Source organism: Pristiophorus japonicus, unplaced genomic scaffold (genome assembly GCF_044704955.1).
Source record: "Pristiophorus japonicus isolate sPriJap1 unplaced genomic scaffold, sPriJap1.hap1 HAP1_SCAFFOLD_29, whole genome shotgun sequence".
NCBI classification, from domain to species: Eukaryota; Metazoa; Chordata; class Chondrichthyes; family Pristiophoridae; genus Pristiophorus; species Pristiophorus japonicus.
This window is the reverse complement of record NW_027252668.1, coordinates 6,704,324-6,718,380: the sequence shown is the minus strand read 5'-3', so window position 1 is coordinate 6,718,380 and position 14,057 is coordinate 6,704,324. Positions and strand designations below refer to the sequence as shown.

General features: G+C 45.5%; 1 long non-coding RNA gene across 5 annotated transcripts in view; it reads right to left on the bottom strand.

The window, feature by feature from the left end:
• Positions 1-14,057, bottom strand: part of LOC139248279 (uncharacterized) — a 66,167-nt gene that overhangs the window by 29,417 nt on the left and 22,693 nt on the right. The window lies entirely within an intron of this gene.

Genomic DNA, 14,057 nt, shown 5'->3' with positions numbered 1-14,057 from the left:
TACATTATCATCTCCTTTAATCATCTAAAACAGCTCATAACCTTCTATATTCAAGGGAATACAAGCCTAGTCTGTGCATCCTGTCCTCATCATTTACAGGTCATCACTGCAAGTACAGGATATTAAACATATACAGCAAAGGAGGCCGCCATTCGGCCCATCGTGTCTGTGCCACCTAATCCCACTTTCCAGCTCTTGGTCCATAGCCTTGTCGGTTATGCCACTTTAAGTGCATATCCAAGTACGTTTTAAATGCTATGAATGTTTCTGCCTCCACCACCCTTTCAGGCAGTGAGTTCCAGACACCCACCACCCTCTGCATGAAAATATGACTCCTCAAATCCCCTCTAAACCTTCTACTAATTACTTTAAATCTATACCTCCTGGTTATTGACCCCTCTGCTGAGGGAAATAGGTCCTTCCTATTCACTCTATCTAGGCCCTTCATAATTTTATACACCTCAATTAAGTCTCCCCTGAGCCTCCTCTGGTCAAAAGAAAACAACCCCAGCCTATCCAATCTTGCCTCATTGCTAAAATTATCCAGTCCAGGCAACATCCTTGTAAATCTCCTCTGTACCCTCTTTAGTGCAATCACATCTTTCCTGTAATGTGGTGACCAGAACTGCATGCAGTATTCTAGCTGTGGCCTAACTAGTGTTTTATATAGTTGAAGCATAAGCTCTCTGCTCTTATATTCTATGCCTCGACTAATAAAGACAAGTATCCCATATGCCTTCTTAACCACCTTATCTACCTGGCCTGCTACCTTCAGGGATCTGTGGACCTGCACTCCAAGGTCCCTTTGTTCCTCTACACTTCCCAGTATCCTACCATTTATAGTATATTCCCTTGCCTTGTTAACTCTTCCTAAATGCATTAGCTAACATTTATGCGGATTGAATGTAATTGTCACTTCACTGCCCACTTGACCAGTACATTGATATCTTCCTGCAGACTGCAGCTTTCTTCTTCATTATCAACCACACGGCCAATTTTCATATCATCTGTAAACTTCTTAATTGTACCCCCTGCATTCAAGTCCAAATCATTGATTATATACAACAAAACGCAAGGGACCATGTTCTGAGGCCTGCGGAACCCCACAGGGGTCACAAAAACACACATCAACCATTACCCTTTGCTTTCCTCCTCAGAACCAATTTTGGATCCAACTTGCCACTTTGCCTTGGATCCAATGGGCTTTTACTTTTATGACCAGTCTGTCATGTGGGACATTATCAAAAGACTTAAATCCATGTGGACTACATCAAACACACTACCATCATCAACCCTCCTTGTTACCTCCTCAAAAATTCAATCAATTTGATCAGACACAACCTTCCCTTAACAAATCCATGCTGACTGTCCTTGATTAATCTGTGACTTTCTAAGTGAAGATTTATCCTGTCCGTCAGAATTTTTTCCAATAATTTTCCCACCACCAAGGTTAGGCTGACTGGTCTGTAATTACTCGGTCTATCCCTTTCTCCCTTTTTAAACAATGGTACATTGTTAGCAGTCCTCCTGTCCTCCGGCACCACACCTGTAGCCAGAGAGGATTGGAAAATGATGGGCAGAGCCTCTGCTCTTTTTCTTCTCTTAACAGCTTGGGATACATTTCATCTGGGCCTAGGGATTTATCCACTTTCAAAGATGCTAAATCCCTTAATACTTCCTCTCTCATTATGTTTATTTCATCTAATATTTCACACTCATCGTCCCTGATTGCAATGTTCACATCGTCCCTCTCTTTTGTGAAAGCAGATACAAAGTATTCATTACAAACCATACCCACGTCTTCCGCCTCCACACATAGGTTTGCTTTATGGTCCCGAATAGGCCCTACTCTTTCTTTAGTTATCCTCTTGCTCTTAATGTATTTATAAAACATCTTTGGGTTTGCCTTGATTTTACTTGCCAATATTTTTTCATGCCCTCTCTTTGCTTTCCTAATTTCACCCCTGTACTTTTTATACTCCTCGAGGGGTTCTGCAGTATTGAGCGCTCGGTATCTGTCATAAGGTTGTCTGGATTGCTTTATCCTATCCTGTATGCCCCTTACGTTTGACAGTGACTTGCCCAAGTCTGAAACTGGAGTCTTAAACTTAAATAAAGCCAACTACATAGATATGAAGCGGGAGTTGGAAAAATAGATTAAAAGGTATGGCGGTAGATAAGCAGTGGCTAGCATTTAAATAAATATTTCTTAATTCTCAACAAAAATACATTCCATATAGAAACAAAAACTCCACAGGAAAAGTGATCTATCCGTGGCTAACTAAAGAAGTTAAGGATAGAATTGGATTCCAAGAAGAATAGTATTAAGCCTGAGGATTGGGAGTTTCAGAAACAGGAAAGGGTCACCAAAAAATTGTTAAAACGGGAAAAAATAGAATGAGAGAAAACTAGGCAGAAATATAAAAACAGATTGCAAGAGCTTCTATAAGTATATAAAGAGGAAGAGAGTAGAAAAAGTAAACATTGGTCCGTTAGAGGCTGAGACAGGAGAAATATTTTGTATCTATCTTCACAGTAGAAGACGTACAAAACATACCTAAAATGGTGGGGAACCTCGGGTCAAATGAATATAAGAACATAATAAAAAGGAGGATTGGCCATACGGCCCTTCGAGCCTGCTCCGCCATTTAATATGATCGTGGCTCAGGTCCACTTCCCTACCCGTTCTCCCTCATTAAGAAACTGTCTATTTCTGAGTTAAATTTATTCAATGTCCCAGCTTCCGCAGCTCTCTGAGGCAGTGAATTCCACAGATCCACAACCCTCAGAGAAGAAATTTCTCCTCATCTCAGTTTTAAATGGGCGGCCCCTTATTCTTAGATTATGCCCCCTAGTTCTAGTCTCCCCCATCAGTGGAAATATCCTTTCTGCATCCATCTTGTCAAGCCCCCTCATAATCTTATACGTTTTGATAAGATCACCTCTCATTCTTCTGAACTCCAATGAGTAGAGGCCCAGCTACTCAACCTTTCCTCAGAAGTCAACCCCTTCATCGCTGGAATCAACCTTGTGAACCTTCTCTGAACTGTCTCCAAAGCAGATATATCCTTTCGTAAATATGGAAACCAAAATTGCACGCAATATTCCAGGTGCGGCCTCACCGATATCCTGTACAACTGAAGCAAGACTTCCCTGCTTTTATACGCCATCCCCTTTGCAATAAAGGCCAAGATTCCATTGGTCTTCCTGATCACTTACTATACCTGCAGCACTTTGCAAACTTTCATGCACAAGTACCCCCAGGTCCCGCTGTACTGCAGCACTTTGCAATCTTTCTGCATTTAAATAATAACTTGCTCTTTGATTTTTCCTGCTAAAGTGCATGACCTCACACTTTCCAACATTATACTACGTCTGCCAAATTTTGCCCACTCACTTAGCCTATGTCTTTTCACAGATTTTTTGTGTCCTTCTCACACATTGCTTTTCCTCCCATCTTTGTATTGTCAGAAAACTTGACTATGTTACACTCGATCCCTTCATCCAAGTCATTAATATAGATTGTAAATAGTTGGGGTCCCAGCACTGATCCCTGTGGCATCCCACTGGTTACTGATTGCCAACCCGATAATGAACCATTTATCCCGACACTCTGTTTTCTGTTAGTTAGCCAATCCTTTATCCATGCTAATAATTACCACCAAGCCCGTGAACTTTTATCTTGTGCAGTAACCTTTTATGTGGCACCTTGTCAAATGCCTTCTGGAAGTCCAAATACACCACATCCACTGGTTCCCCTTTATCCACCCTGTTCGTTACATCCTCAAAGAATTCCAGCAAATTTGTCAAACATGACTTCCCCTTCATAAATCCATGCTGACTCTGCCTGACCGAATTTTGCTTTTCTAAATGTCCTGCTACTGCTTCTTGAATAATGGACTCCAACATCATCCCAACCACATATGTTAGGCTAACTGGTCTATAGTTTCCTGCTTTTTGTCTGCCTCCTTTTTTTAAATAGGGGCATTACATTTGCAGTTTTCCAATCTGCTGGGACCTCCCCAGAATCTAGGGAATTTTGGAAAATTACAACCAATGCATCCACAATCCCTGCTGATACTTCTCTTAAGACCCTAGGATGCAAGCCACCAGGTCCAGGGGATTTATCTGCTTTAATCCCATTATCTTACTGCATACCACCTCCTGAGTGATTGTGATTGTGTTAAGTTCCTCCCCCACTATAGCCCCTTGACTATCCACTGTTGGAATATTATTAATGTCCTCTACCATAAAGACTGATACAAAATATTTGTTCAGAGTTTCTGCCATCTCCATGTTCCCCATTACTAATTCCCCGGTCTCATCCTCTAATGGACCAACATTTACTCTAGCCACTCTTTTCCTTTTTATATACCTACAGAAACTCTTGCTATCTGTTTTTATATTTCGTTCTAGTTTACTTTCATAGGCTATCTTCCCTTTCTTAATCATTTTTTTTAGTCATTCTTTGTTGGCTTTTAAACACTTCCCAATCTTCTGTCCTCCCATTAGTTTTGGCCACATTGTACGCCCTTGTTTTTAAATTGGATACTGTTCTTTATTTCTTTAGTGAGCCACGGATGGCTACCTTTGCTCTTACGCTCTTTCCTCCTCACTAGAATGAAGGTGAGGAACTTAATTTAATTAATATAAGTAGAGAAAAAGTACTTGAGAAACTAATGGGACTAAAAGCCGACAAGTCCCCTGGACCTGACGGCCTACATCCTAGGGTTCTAAAAGGGATAGCTGCAGAGATAGTGGATGCATTAGTTTTGATCTTCCAAAATTCCCTCGATTCGAGAACAGTCCTAGCGAATTGGAAGGTAGCAAATATAACACCACTATTCAAGAAAGGAGTGAGAGAAAACAGGGAACTGCAGGCCAGTTTGCCTGAAAGCAGTCATCTGGAAATTACTGGAAGCCATTGTTAAGGAAGTGGTATCAGGGCACTTAGAAAATCATAACATGATTAGGCAGCGCCAACATGGTTTTAATGAAAGGGAAATCATGTTTGACAAATTTATTAGAGTTTTTTTGAGGATGAAACTAGCAGGGCAGATAAAGGGGAACCAGTGGGTGTAGGATATTTGGATTTCCAAAAGGCATTCGATAAGGTGCCACATAAAAGGTTATTGCACAAGATGAGGGCTCATGGGATTGGAGGATTGGTTAACGGACAGAAAGCAAAGAGTAGGGATAAACGAGTCCTTTGCAGGTCGGCAGGCTGTAACTAGTGGGGTGCCACAAGGATCAGTGCTGGGGCCTCATCTTCGAACAAATCTACATTAATGATCTAGATGAAGAGACCGAGTGTAATGTATCTAAGTTTGCTGATGATACAAAATTCAGTGGGACAATAAGCTGTGAGGAGAACACAAGAGTCTGCAAAGAGATATAGATAGACTATGTGAGTGGGCAGGAAGGTGGCAGATGGAGTATTATGTTGGGAAATGTGAGGTAGGAAGAACAGAAGAACAGAATATCTTTTAAATGGTGAGAAACTTTTAAATGTTGGTGTTCAGAGAGATTTGGGTGTCCTTTTACAAGAAACACACAAAGCAGGAACAGCAAGCAAAAAGGAAGGCAAATGGCATGTTAGGAAAATTGATGGGATTGAAGGCCGATAAATCCCCAAGGCCTGATAGTCTGCATCCCAGAGTACTTAAGGAAGTGGCCCAAGAAATAGTAGATGCATTGGTGGTCATTGTCCAACATTCTATAGACTCTGGATCAGTTCCTATGGATTGGAGGGTAGCTAATGTAACTCCACTTTTAAAAAAAGGAGGGAGAGAGAAAACAGGGAATTATAGACCGGTTAGTCTGACATCGGTCGTGGGGAAAATGTTGGAATCAATTATTAACGATGTAATAATAGCGCATTTGGAAAGCAGTGACAGGATCGGTCCAAGTCAGCATGGATTTATGAAAGGGAAATCATGCTTGACAAATCTTCTAGAATTTTTTCAGGATGTAACTAGTGGAGTGGACAAGGGAGAACCAGTGGATGTGGTGTATTTGGACTTTCAAAAGGCTTTTGACAAGGTCTCACACAAGAGATTAGTGTGTGAAATTAAAGCATATAATATTGGGGGTAAGGTGGAGAGAGAACTGGTTGGCAGACAGGAAACAAAGAGTAGGAACAAACGGGTCCTTTTCAGAATGGCAAGCAGTGACTAGTGGGGTACCGCAAGGTTCAGTGCTGGGACCCCAGCTCTTTGCGATATATTTAATGATTTAGACAAAGGAATTGAATATATCTCCAAGCTTGCAAATGACACTAAGCTGGGTGGCAGTGTGAGCTGTGAGGAGGATGCTAAGAGGCTTCAGGGTGACATGGACAGGTTAGGTGAGTGGGTAAATGCATGGCAGATGAAGTATAATGTAGATAAATGTGAGGTTATTCACCTTGGTGGCAAAAACAGGAAGGCAGACTAGTATCTGAATGGTGACAGATTAGGAAAAGGGGAGGTGTAATGAGACCTGGGTGTCATGGTACATCAGTCATTGAAAGTTGGCAGGTGGTGAAGGTGGCAAATGGCATGTTGACCTTCATAGCGAGAGGATTTGAGTATAGGAGCAGGGAGGTCTTACTGCAGTTGGACAGGGCCTTGGTGAGGCCTCACCTTGAATATTGTGTACAGTTTTGGTCTCCTAATCTGAGGAAGGGCATTTTTGCTATTGAGGGAGTGCAGCAAAGGTTCACCAGACTGATTCCCGGGATGGCAGGACTGACATATGAAGGGGTAGCCTGGAGGAGGAATTCATAGAATGCAGACGGGATTGTTTCTTAGAACAGTATGTTACAGAACCTACAAGGGAGCAAGCTATCTTAGATCTGGTCCTGTGTAATGAGACAGGAATAATAAACGATCTCCGAGTAAAAGATCTTCTCGGAATGAGTGATCACAGTATGGTTGAATTTGTAATACAGATTGAGGGTGAGGAAGTAGTGTCTCAAACGAGCATACTATGCTTAAACAAAGGGGATGAGGGCAGAGTTGGCTAAAGTAGACTGGAAACACAGACTAAACGGTGGCACAATTGAGGGACAGTGGAGGACTTTTAAGGAGCTCTTTCATAGTACTCAACAAAAATATATTCCAGTGAAAAAGAAGGGCGGTAAGAGAAGGGATAACCAGCCGTGGATAACCAAGGAAATAAAGGGGAGTATCAAATTAAAAACCAATGCATATAAGGTGGCCAAGGTTAGTGGGAAAATAGAAGATGAGGAAAATTTTAAACGACAGCAAAGAATGACTAAGAAAGCAATAAAGGAAAGATAGATTACGAAGATAAACTTGCGCAAAACATAAAAACGGATAGTAAAAGCTTTTACAGATATATAAAACGGAAAAGAGTGACTAAAGTAAATGTTGGTCCCTTAGAGGATGAGAAGGGGGATTTAATAATCGGAAATGTGGAAATGGCTGAGACCTTAAACAATTATTTTGCTTTGGTCTTCACAGTGGAAGACACAAAAACCATGCCAAAAATTGCTGGTCACAGGAATGTGGGAAGGGAGGACCTTGAGACAATCACTATCACTAGGGGGGTAGTACTGGACAGGCTAATGGGACTCAAGGTAGACAAATCCCCTGGTCCTGATGAAATGCATCGCAGGGTACTAAAAGAGATGGCGGAAGTTATAGCAGATGCATTTGTTATAATCTACCAAAATTCTCTGGACTCTGGGGAGGTACCAGCGGATTGGAAAGCAGCTAATGTAACTCCTCTGTTTAAAAAAGGGGGCAGACAAAAGGCAGGTAACTATAGGCCGGTTAGTTTAACATCTGTAGTGGGGAAAATGCTTGAAACTATCATTAAGGAAGAAATAACGGGACATCTAAATAGGAATAGTACAATCAAGCAGACGCAGCATGGATTCATGAACGGGAAATCATGTTTAACTAATTTACTGGGATTCTTTGAGGATATAACGAGCATGGTGGATAGAGGTGTACCGATGGATGTGGTGTATTTGGATTTTCAAAAGGCATTCGATAAGGTGCAACACAAAAGGTTACTGCAGAAGATAAAGGTACACGGAGTCAGAGGAAATATATTAGCATGGATAGAGAATTGGCTGGCTAACAGAAAGCAGAGTCACGATAAATGGGTCCTTTTCGGGTTGGAAATCGGTGGTTAGTGGTGTGCCACAGGGATCGGTGCTGGGACCACAACTGTTTACAATATAAATAGATGACCTGGAAGAGGGGACAGAGTGTAGTGTAACAAAATTTGCAGATGACACAAAGATTAGTGGGAAAGCAGGTTGTGTAGAGGACACAGAGAGGCTGCAAAGAGATTTAGATAGGTTAAGCGAATGGGCTAAGGTTTGGCAGATGGAATACAATGTCAGAAAGTGTGAGGTCATCCACCTTGGGAAAAAAAAACAGTAAAGGGAATATTATTTGAATGGGGAGAAATTACAACATGCTGCGGTGCAGAGGGACCTGGGGGTCCTTGTGCATGAAACTCTTTTGAGTTTACCTGCAAAAACATAAACATTAAAACCATGCCACCCGACCTGGGTGGCACAGCAGACATTTTCAAGGCCCCATTTTTTTTTTTTTTGGTTCTTTTGGGGCGCTAAAATCAAATTTTTCCAGTGCCCCCTATAAAAGGGGAGGGGGACACTAAAAGCACCGGCAATGAAAACAAATTAAACTTTAAAACGTAAAATCAAATTAAAATTTGGTTGCCGGGCGTGATGATGCACTCCAGTCCCTCCGGTGCCCACCTCTCGCGGAAGGCCGTGAGCGTACCGGTGGACACCGCGTGCTCCATCTCCAAGGACACCCTGGACCGGATGTAAGAGCGGAAGAGAGGCAGGCAGTCAGGTTGAACGACCCCCTCGACCGCCCGCTGCCTGGACCGGCTGATGGCACCCTTGGCCGTGCCCAGGAGCAGTCCTACGAGGAGGCCCTCGGACCTACCCGCTCCCCTCCGCACAGGGTGCCCAAAGATCAGGAGAGTGGGACTGAAGTGCAGCCAGAATTTCAGGAGCAGCCCCTTCAAATAATGGAACAGGGGCTGCAACCTTGTGCACTCAATAAAAACATGGAACACGGACTCCTCCAGACCGCAGAAATTGCAGGCGGCCTGGGAGTCCGTGAACCGGCTTAAAAATTTGTTGCACGGCACTGCTCCGTGCACCACCCTCCAGGCCAAGTCCCCGATGAATAGTGGGAAGACCCCTGCGTCGAGTGCCCTCCATCGGGGACCCCCGCCTCCTCCGGACGGCAAGATGGTACGCCATGGCGTGTCCGGACGGCCGGCGAGGATGGCAAAGTTGAGGGTGTGCAGGAGCAGCCCGTACAGGAAACCCCTCCGCGCGGAACTGAAAGGCACGGAGGGGATTTCCCCGAGGCGGCTCAAGTTGTGAGGCGCCGGCCCCCGAGGGAGGTTCCGGGGTTTGGCGCCAATGAGGAATTCCGTCCGGACGGGGGTCAGTTCGGACGGGATCTCCCCACGTGCTTGAGCCTCCTCGATGCACCTAACGGAGTCAGGGCCCAGAGCTGTTTTTAGCGACTCGATGGCATCGGCCGCGTGGCGGACGTTGGCAGAATTTAGGCGCCGCGCCAGCGTGTCTGGCGCCATCCAGCCCGCTCCTCCGCCATCGAGCAGGTCCCTGACCCTGGTCACCTCACCAGCCACAGCCCTCTCTTCCGACCGCCACATAAAACCTCGGCCGTGGAGGTACGGATTCCCGAGCAGCGGTTCCTGCAGGACGGCCGCCACTCCAGCCGGCGGAGAGCTGCGCTTGGTGGAGACTTTGTTCCAGACCCTGATGAGTTCCCTGTAAAAGACAGGCAGCTCCCGGAGGGCGGTCCTGGCACCCCCCAAGTTCACAAACAGGAGCTGCGTGTCATAATTGAGGTCGCGCTGCTGGCGGAAGAAATACCTCGCCAGAGCACACCACCTAGGAGGGGGCTCGACGTAAAGGTATCTCTGCAGGGTCTGAAGACGGAAAGTCGTGAGCTGGGCGCTGACGCACACCAACGACTGACCGCCCTCCTCAAGCGGGAGACTCAAGACCGCAGCAGAGACCCAGTGCTTCCTGTTGTTCCAGAAGAAGTCCACCAGCTTCTTCTGTATCTTGGCGACAAACGCAGGGGGAGGGGTCAAAGTGACCAGCCGGTACCACAGCATTGCGGCCACCAGCTGGTTTATGACTAGCGCTCGACCCCTGTAGGACAGCACTCGGAGCAGTCCTGTCCAGCGCCCTAGGCGAGCGGCGACCTTGGCTTCCAGCTCCTGCCAGTTCGCCGGCCAGGCTCCCTCGTCGGGGCTAAGGTAGACTCCCAGATAGAGGAGATGGGTCGTGCTCCAGGCAAAAGGCCTGAGCTCCTCCGGCAGGGAGTCCACCCGCCACTGACCCACCAGGAGTCCGGAACATTTCTCCCAGTTGATCCTGGCGGAGGACGCGGCCGAGTAAATCTCCTGGCACTCACGCATCCTCCGCAGGTCAGCAGGATCCTCTACCGCGAGGAGCACGTCATCGGCGTAAGCCGAGAGGACGACCTCCACGCCCGGCCCTTGCAGAGCCAGTCCCGTCAACCTCGTCCGCAAGAGGCGCAGGAAAGGCTCCACGCAAACGGCGTATAACTGGCCGGACATGGGGCATCCCTCCTAAAGCGAAGGGGCGCCGTCAAGGACCCGTTAACCTTAATCAGACACTCCGCAGCGGCGTACAAAAGTCGGATCCGGGCGACGAAATGCGTCCCGAACCCGAAAGCGCGCAGAGTTCCGAGCAGATAGTCGTGATCCACCCTGTCGAACGCCTTCTCTTGGTCCTTGTGCATGAATCCCAAAAAAAAGTTAGTTTGCAGGTGCAGCAGGTAATCAGGAAGGTGAATGGAATATTGGCCTTCATTGCGAGAGGGATGGAGTACAAAAGCAGGGAGGTCCTTCTGCAACTGTATAGGGTATTGGTGAGGCCGCACCTGGAATACTGCGTGCAGTTTTGGTCACCTTACTTAAGGAAGGATATACTAGCTTTGGAAGGGGTACAGAGACGATTCACGAGGTTGATTCCGGAGATGAGGGGGTTACCTTATGATGATAGATTGAGTAGACTGGGTCTTTACTCGTTGGAGTTCAGAAGGATGAGGGGTGATCTTATAGAAACATTTAAAATAATGAAAGGGATAGACAAGATAGAGGCAGAAAGGTTGTTTCCACTGGTCGGGGAGACTAGAACTCGGGGGCACAGCCTCAAAATACGGGGGAGCCAATTTAAAACCGAGTTGAGAAGGAATTTCTTCTCCCAGAGGGTTGTGAATCTGTGGAATTCTCTGCCCAAGGAAGCAGTTAAGGCTAGCTCATTGAATGTATTCAAGTCACAGATAGATAGATTTTTAACCGATAAGGAAATTAAGGGTTACGGGGAGCGGGCGGGTAAGTGGAACTGAGTCCACGGCCAGATCAGCCATGATCTTGTTGAATGGCGGAGCAGGCTCGAGGGGCTAGATGGCCTACTCCTGTTCCTAATTCTTATGTAAGACTGGATTGACTAGGCTTATATTCACTGGAATTTAGAAGAATGAGAGGGGATCTCATTGAAACATATAAAATTCTGATGGGATTGGACAGATTCGATGCAGGAAGAATGTTCCCAATGTTGGGGAAGTCCAGAACCAGGGGTCACAGTCTAAGGATAAGGGGTAAACCATTTAGGACCGAGATGAGGAGAAACTTCTTCACTCAGAATTGTGAACCTGTGGAATTCTCTACCACAGAAAGTTGTTGAGGCCAGTTCGTTGGATATATTCAAAAGGGAGTTAGACGTGGGCCTTACGGCTAAAGGGATCAAGGGGTATGGAGAGAAAGCAAGAATGGGGTACTGAAGTTGCATGATCAGCCATGATCATATTGAATGGTGGTGCAGGTCCGAAGGGCCGAATGGCCTACTCCTGCACCTATTTTCTATGTTTCTATGTTGTCCTTTATTGCAAGGGGATTGGAGTATAAGAGTAAGGATGTCTTGCTACAATTGTACAAGGCCTCAAGTGAGACTACACTTGGAGTACTGAGCACAGTTTTATCTAAGGAAGGATATACTTGCCTTGGAGACAGTGCAACAAAGGTTCACTAGTTTGACTACTGGGATGAGAGGGCTGTCTTATGATGAGAGATTGTGCAGAATGGCCCTATACACTCGAGTTTAGAAGAATGAGAGGTGATCTCATTGAAACATTTCAGATTCTGAAGGGGATTGACAGGGCAGATGCTGAGAGGTTGATTCCCCTGGCTGGAGTGTCTAAGATCAGGGGGAACAGTTTCAGGATAAGGGGTAGGCCATTTAAGACTGAGATGAGGAGGAATTTTTTCACTCAGAGGTGTGTGAACCTTTGAACTTCTCTGTTCCAGAGGGCTGTGGATGCTGAGTCTCTGAATATATTCAAGGCTGAGATAGATGGATGTTTGGACTCTAGGAGAAACAAGGGATATGGAGATCAGACGGGAAAATGGAGTTGAGGTCGATGCTCCTATTTCTTATGTTCTTATGTTGACATCCAGGGGGCTCTAGATTTATTAGGCGCACATTTCTTTAAGGGAACATACTTGCTCTAAACCCTCAATCTCCTCCTTGAATGCCTGCCACTGCTCTGACACTGATGTATCTTCCAGTAGCTGTTTCCAGTCCACTTTGGCTAAATCACATCTCAGCATTGTAAAATTAGCTTTTCCCCCAGTTGAGAACTTTTTATTCCAGGTCTATCTTTGTCCTTTTCCATAACTACCCTAAATCTAACTGAATTGCGATCTGGGAGACTGAAGAGGGATCTGGGAGTCCTTGTACATGAAACACAAAAGGTTAGCATGCAGGTACAGCAAGTAACCAGGAAGGCAAATGGAATGTTGGCCTTTATTGCAAGGTGAATATAGAGTATAAAAGTAGGGAAGTCCTGCTCCAACTGTGTAGGGCGTTGGCAAGACCACACCTGGAGTACTGCGTACAGTTTTGGTCTCCTTATTTAAGAAAGGGTATACTTGCATTGGAGACAGTTCAGAGAAGGCTCACGAGGTTGATTCCTGAAATGAAGGGGTTATTGCATGAAGAGAGGTTGAGCAGGTTGTGCCTACATTCATTGGAGTTGAGAAGAATGAGAGGTGATCTTATTGAAACATAAGATTCTGAGGGGGCTGGACAGGGTAGATGCAGAGAGGATGTTTCTCCTCATGGGGGAATCTAGAGCTGGGGGCATCGTTTTAGAATAAGGGGTCGCCCATTTAAGACAGAAATGAGGAGGAATTTCTTCTCAGAAGATCGTGAATCTTCGGAATTCTCTACTCCAAGAAGCTGTGGAGGCTGGATCATTGAATATAATTAAGGTGGAGATAGACAGATTTTTGAATGATAAGGGAGTCAAGGGTTATGAGAGCGGGTGGGGAAGTGGAGTTGAGGCCAGGATAAGATCAGCCATGATCTGATTGAATGGAGCAGCAGGCTCAAGGGGCCAAATGCCCTACTCCTGCTCCTATTTCTTATGTTCTTATGATCACCAGCACAAAAATGTTCTTCTATTGATACCCTTTCCACCTGCCCAAGCTTCATCCAGCCTAATCCCACTTTCCAGCTCTTGGTCCGTAGCGCTTCAAGTGCACATCCAAGTACCTTTTAAAGGTGGTGAGGATTTCTGCTCTACCACACTTTCAGACAGTGAGTTCCAGATCTCTACTATCCTTTGGGTGAAGAAATGTCCCCTCAAATCGCCTCTAAACCTGCTACCAGTCTCTGCCCTCTGGTTGTTGACCCCTCTGCAAAGGGAAATCGGTCCTTCCTATCCACTCTATCTAGACCGCTCATAATTTTATATACCTTATTAAGCACTCCACTCAGCCTCCTCTGTTCCAAAGAAAACAAGCCCAGCCTATTAAGAGAGTTGGTGGGCTGGAGGAGGTTACAGAGATAGGGAAGGCTGAGGCCCTGGAGAAATTTGAACAAGACGATAAGTATTTTAAAGGCTGATGGCATCTGCCATCTCACCCAGCTCAGAATGTGACTCACTACCAACAGGAAGGATGTTACTTTAACTACAACAAATGCTAAT